The following is a 7206-nucleotide window of genomic DNA, read 5'->3' as shown; positions in this document are numbered from 1 at the left end:
CTAACACTTGGAGAATATGTAAATCATTGATAGAATGAGTTACAAAATTGGATTGGAAACCTTCGTGTCAAGAATGGTATTTTATCAGGCGTGATAGTCAAGCGGAAGAAGAGTTGATAAGGTTATCGAGAACTCTCAATACCTACGTAATACTTGCTTCAATTGGTTTCGCTGGAATATCTATACGTATACAATCAAAAACTATGATTATCATCAGCCATGATATTTATACTCTACTGCCATGGTGATGTAAATACTTCATCAGGATCTGCTATAAATTTATCATCGTTTGAAGACCTAATCAGATTTGAAGACTTATGAAGCTATTGATAATTTTTGGAAACTGGTTTTAAGCAGCCTGCTTACGACCAGGTCACGATCTTGCGTAACGAATCCCCATAACATTTGTAGGTTCTGGGAATTTCTCAAATATGCGTATGGATTTTGATTCACTAATAGTAAGAAATTGTACTGCTACATAGAATATTTAAAATATTATAAAACATACATACCTACATCAACCTAATTTTTTATGATGGCGTATATAAACGAATGCTTAAATTGCATTGCGGTGATAGCAAATTTTAGTTAATGCATGTGTATTTGTAGATAGCATGATATGACGTATTATGTACATGCATTTGTAGTGAGAAAGACGAAGTGGGTTGGTTAGTTCTCCTCTAGAATTTTCATTAGTCTTCCATACATGGATTTTCATAAACGAAGCATATCTGTACATATGCAAAGAGTAACTAATTTTGTTAAATAGTTTTTGGATAAGCATGTAGGTTTATTCTAATACGAGAGCATTTTTTTGGAAATAAATAAGACATGGCCACTAAATTATGAGAATGGCGGAAAAAAATGGTCATAACTTCACTACTAATTTATATATTTCCAAAAAAATTACATATGTTTACTGTCAAAGTGTACTGTCTTCAAAATAATTAAATTTTTAGACATTCAATACCGCCTTCAGCGACAACCTCTATTTTCTTCTTGAGATTCTGCATCAATTTTTTACCCGAGACTTTCCCCACTGCCAGGCTAATTTTCTTCCACCGATTTTGAAATTTCCTGGGAGTATCCGGCTTTTCAGAAAGCTTGGAATACTTGGACTTGGAAAATGCCCAGAATTTTTCAATTGGCCGCAGTTAAGGTACATTTGGAGGGTATTCCCATTTTGAGACAAAATCAATATTTTTGAGACGAAGGTACTCGGTGACCTTTTTGGTGTAGTGTAATGTTGGGAGGTCAGGTCGAAACAAAATTTTATTGTTTTTGTGAAACTTATATATTAAGCCTTCCAATCCACGTTGAATGCATTTCTTCAGATAAACTTCCTGGTTTCCAGTGCCTTCCAAAATGATGGGGTTTGAAATATGGCCGGCGCTAGAGATGCATTACCAAATGTAATATTTTTTTGGGAGTTTCTCTTTTTTCCGGATTTTGTCTTCGTATTTCACTTCATCAGAGTTGGAGCAATGATAGAAGTGCCTTTCCAGAAGATTCGAAGGGTCAACGGCGACGTAGGTCTCGTCGCCCAAAAGAACGACTTTTCCTCAGATTTTCTTTAGCAATTTCTTGCAACATTCCTGAACCCGTTCCTTTTGTGTTGATTTGTAATTTGGGGCTGACCTTTTTGTACTCGCCTTGATGCCTAGTTCATGGACTTTGATTTTGGTCAGGTTGCTTTTGGAAATCTTGACCTTCTTTGCCGCCATGACCGTGGATGTCGATAGCTGATTTTTGAAAATTTTTTTGATCCTATTTTTCACTCTTGGCGTCGCTAGCTTCATTGGTTGACCACTAGGTGCTTTAAATTTGACTTCATTGGATTCCCCGTACTTTTTTATATAAGAGTAAATATTCGAATGAGGAATACCTTCTTGGTTGAAAAATTTCCAATTAATTTTAGAATCATAGTTGGCATGATTTTTGTGAAACTAAATCACTCTTTTTGCCAACTGTTCCCCTTCAATCCTAGTTCTTCTAGACTTAACCATAATTGAAAAATTGGTGAGATATATCAAATTAAAGCTTACAATGTGGTCCACTGAAAAACAATTTTGTGCGCCCATAAAAATTTGCAGTTACCACGTAGCGCAGCTTGGAAGTGACATTCTCATAATTTAGTGGCCATGTCTTAATAATTTTGGAGGGTTTTCTTACCACTTGTTTAACTTTCGAGCAGTGTTCACGAGACCTGTTTGGTATTACATATACTTAAATTAGAAACAACATGAGATATGTAAAAGAGTCGTATACATACATAAATGTTTCACTTTGTCTGAAATATGGGAACAGGAGATACCAATAAATAAGTATGTATATGTATTGTCTTAATATGCCTAAATATTGAGTTAATCAAAGGTGTTGCAGCTTTCATACATAAATAAATATGTAGATGATTAGAAGTGAATATTTTAATAAATAAATTACGTTCAGATTAATATTTAAAAAAAATGAATCCGTCAACTTCGTAAATTCAGGTACATATTGTTCATATGTACGACATTAGATCTAACTTTGTGCATGAGTAAATAATAAATATGCATCAAATATTTGACAATAGTTTTACGAAGTATATAATAAATATTTTTTTAAATTTAAATTTTTTAAACACGTACATATGCGAGTCCTGTGCGTAGGTGCAAACTCTTACCAATTTCATGTATGTATCTGCTTGTACAATACATAATTTAATAAATATGTAATTCTTAAAAGGCGACTATGTATTTTCAATTCGCTTTATCAAATTCTTGGGAAAACTGTTTACGAATTGAGATTTACGCATGAATCAGGCTTAATTCATACATGTCTTCATTAAATGTAGCTTTAGGCGGCTGGAAAAACTGCAAATATCAAATTTTCGTAACCCTCTTTCTGAGTGTTTCGTGATTTTGGCAAAAGATTCCAGACCAGATGATGACTTATTTCTGGATGATCTGCCCATTTTGTCATACCTCACATAACTTTGAGCTGAATCAACAAATTTATAGACTTGTAGAAATTTGAGATAGTTTTTAATCTTACAAATTGTTGCATACATATATCAATGTAGATAATACATACATATGTATATACATTAGATTATTAAGCAACCAATCGTAAGTGGCGTTTATTTCTGACAAATTATGGGGGCTTTCAAAAATTTTCCGTATGGTAGAATTAGTGAGGCCGGTAAGGGGCCTAACCATTTATAATATTATGTGAAATACAAAAAAAACACGTTTAATTTGTCAGAATTCTGCGCCACCTTAGACTATTAGACCAAGGTGTGTATTCTACATGAATTTAAGCTACATTTGATTAAATCAAGGTTAGGGGTTTATCGGTATATGTTTGACTCCTGTGTATTCAGTTTTTACCGATTAGTAATTGTACATTATTTGAACTCTGCGAGTACATACATATACTCGCGGAAGTGCACTTCTACACTGTAATAAATAAAAAGACTAACTCCTAACTATGCACTGCAAAAACTTTGGTGTAAATTGCAACACCAACGGTGTAAATACATAACTACGTGGCTACACCGGCATGGTGTAGATGTTTGCTTCTGCTAAGACCAATTGTCACCAACTTGTTATATTAACTATACCCTGGTGTGTAAATTTAACTCCACGTGGTGTCAATACATCACCACCCATTGACAAATTTATACCCGGGTTTTGTTAATATGTTTTAGAGCATAGATATGTGTGTACACTGATGGCTAATTACATACCGTCCAAGAAAGTGACACATTTGACGATCAGGTATAGAAATTCTGCACATTGTCTCCTTCCCGTCTGTTTTTACCTGCCAGACTCCATTCCAGGTTAGTCTACGTGGCTAAAATGAACAATGCATTTGTAAAGGGTTCGCCAAAATATCTAAGGCGAGTTGTTTTTTTTGTTCCAGTTTTGTTGCTTGAATTTCTAACTGCACATGAAAAGCATACAGTCGTATGTGTATGCAAGTTCGTAATAGTGTTGGGTAAACAAAAAAAAACGGATAAAATATGGGCATTCCATGCATCCCGAACCCTGCACGATAAAAGTGCATGTGACGCTTTTCTCCAGGCGACCATCTTAATCATAGAAACAGGCTTGTCCTTCCAGTTTACTTTCACCCATAGGTTTTCTTAATATTTCTGTCCGGCTTAATTTTTATAATTTTTTTGATTCAATATGTAATTAATATTAAAGTTCACATTGAAATTATTTTGGGATGTTTTTTTTTTCTAAATAATTATCGTAGTGTGTCAAAAAAAATATTACTAAAGTATTTGGAAAAAGAAATTCATCTATATTCGTCACACAACAACATTGTAGTGTGAGGATTTTATAATTTTGAAATATTTATTCATTTCAGTTTAATTTTGGTTTAATTAAAAGAATATATTTATCTTAAGCTTAGCGAAATCAACTGTTAATCATACTCGATCAACTTTTTATCATATTTAAATCCCAGTAAGCTTTATTTAAGATGCAGACTTAGTTTTGTAAAGGATATATTAAATCAAAATGTCTACGGCCCCCGCCCCCCAGAAACCAACTGTACCACCTGAGGCCCCAATATCAGGTAGATATCCCATGTTGGCAGCACTGGTTAGAAAATGTTTGGGAAAGGGAAGTCCGCCAAGATGCAGTGGATGTGGATGTGATCCTGATGGTTTTCTGGAAAGTCCTGTGTCTCATTTTAAATTTTAAAAGTAAATAATTATTTATGCAAAATTATATCATACATAGATAAATATTAATTCAAAATACAACTATTCCATTGTACTTAGCATAATTATGAATTCTAAGAAATTCTAAAGAAATTAATAACTAATTAAAATATTGTGGGTGTGGCAGAGAGTGTGGGAAATTTTACATTCAATTTATTCTCATCTATATATCAGATATTTCAGAATTTTAAAGATGTACTGCTTATTATCAACAAATTATGCGGTAAAATCCGCGGAAAATAATCTATTTTTTCATTGCTAATTTCAAGAAGTGATACGTAAAGTAACACTCGGATTTCTAAAATCATGCCATCGCCTTAATGTCGCTATAACTTTTCTGGAAGTCAAGATTAGACAAAGTTGTTTTTTGAGGGCCCTCCACAAGACATTAGCGAACAATTATCCATTGAAATAGAGTCCAAAAAGTGCTTCCGCTATGCTGCACGGGTCGTACCTTCATTCAATTTATCAAGGGCAACATTGAGAGCAGCATCCGCAGTCAGTAAAGTTGCATCGCGCCTACATATTGCTTCGAGGATGACTTTTAATGATTCAAGTGCAGAAATTAACTCAAAAATCCCCACTAACTCCCTCTCCTTTAGCGTGATGTTCTCTTTCAAATCTAACAATATCTCCAAAATGCATGTTCTCAGTACATAAAATCGGTCCAGCATATCCAGCAGAGAGTTTCATCTTGTTTTCGTATACAAAATCAGTTTGATTTCCTTCCCAAAATCGGCAGCAACTTATTTTTGTAGTATTTCATTCTTTAATGGTGATCGTTTGAATAAATTCACTAGTTTCCGGACTTTTGTTACCAGCGGTTTTACCGATTCATTTGTAATTTCGATTTCTTCAGATTCTTCAATTTGAAACCCAATATCAAGCACTTCCTCGTCATCATCTAACTCAGAGACGCACTCTGGACCATCTTGCTCAGTTGTTGGTAAAGTTTTGTTCTGGGCAAGCGAGTAAAGAACGTCCATCATTGCCAACTGAACGCCACGAGCAAATATAATTGATTGTGGCCTGGATATATTCGGCCTATCTTCACCATCACGGCCGCCCCATCAAAAATGATGCTAACAACGTCATCTCCCAGCGATCAATTAAATTCGGCCAATGAATTTGCTAGCAATTCGAGACATCTTTCCGCCGACAGTGATCCATTTATTCGTTTAAGACCGAAATTCCAAAATGTTGAACGCAGTCCATGAATGATAATATTCAAAAATCGCCTATTCCTTCCAGAAGTCCATTCATCAAACGATGCACAGAATGTTTGACCATTTTCCTTCAGAGATGTAATTTGCAAACATTGACCTTCTCGAATATTTTTCGCATAATCCATAACAATTTGTTAAATTGTAGTAGAAGACTGTGGTAGGTTTTCTAAACTTAGTGCTTTAATGGCAGTCTTAAGGTCTGTTGAAGTACAAAATGTCGAAAATGGTATTCCATCCAGCGAAGTCATTCGTGAAATTCTCATGACAAGCAAGATGACTTCCTTCGAAAAATAATTATCAATACGTTTTGATTTTTTTGCATGGAACTGGAACATTGTCTGAAATAATCAATACAAAATGTTTGCTTTAAATGCTTCAATAACAAAAATAAATTAGATTTCACGAATTCGTAAAATACGTGAAATAACAAATTTTATAGGAAATTTCGTTTACCCAAAGATTTCTCTTCCTTGAGAATTATCTTGTGTGCACTGCTAAGGTGTCGAATAAGACCAGAAGTTGACCCTCCACCAATTTTCAGTTCCTTTGAACCACAGTCCGTACTTTTGCATTTGGCAAGCTGTCCAATCACTTCTCTTAAAAAGTAGTACCAAACCGACTTTCTATCGTTCTTCTTCTCGTTCACTTCAACGTTAAATTAAAAGTTGCCACTTTTAATTGATCCATTTAAAAAAAAGTCTAAACTAAATAATTTAAGTAGAGGAGAGTAGTTGAGGAGAGTAAATATTTACCGACAACTGAATTCACTTTATTATTATAATTTTTAAATTACGCGGTACAAACGGGGCAATCCCGAATTCCCGGGATTTCGGGTTTTCCAATCCCAGGAATTTTTCCCGGTCAATCCCGGGATTGGAAGCCCCATTTGTGTCGGATGATGTAGTGTGTTTAATATTCCTACTCTCTGCCACATCTATTCCATTTGTCTAATTTACTTACCTACCATGCAATAGAACTCATAGTTATGATAAGTACGCTGAAATTGTGGTATTTTGAATTACTATTTTATCTTATATATGATTTTGTATAAGTAATTAATTAGGTATTTAATTTTGAAATGAAACAGTACTTTTTAGCCCGACCAAGGGCTTATGTACCCGTTATGTCCGTCCGTCTGTCCGGAAGCACGATAACTCTCTTTAAACTTATCCGATCGACTTGAAGTCTTTGCCATATGCATATTGGGCAAAGTTAGGAATCAAGTTCAAAGATGAGCATGATCGGTCCAGTGGTTGACCGGTG

The sequence above is a fragment of the Folsomia candida genome, unplaced genomic scaffold (genome assembly GCF_002217175.1).
Source record: "Folsomia candida strain VU population unplaced genomic scaffold, ASM221717v1 Fcan01_Sc001, whole genome shotgun sequence".
NCBI classification, from domain to species: Eukaryota; Metazoa; Arthropoda; class Collembola; order Entomobryomorpha; family Isotomidae; genus Folsomia; species Folsomia candida.
The sequence above is the reverse complement of the archived record's forward strand: the minus strand, read 5'-3'. Positions refer to the sequence as shown.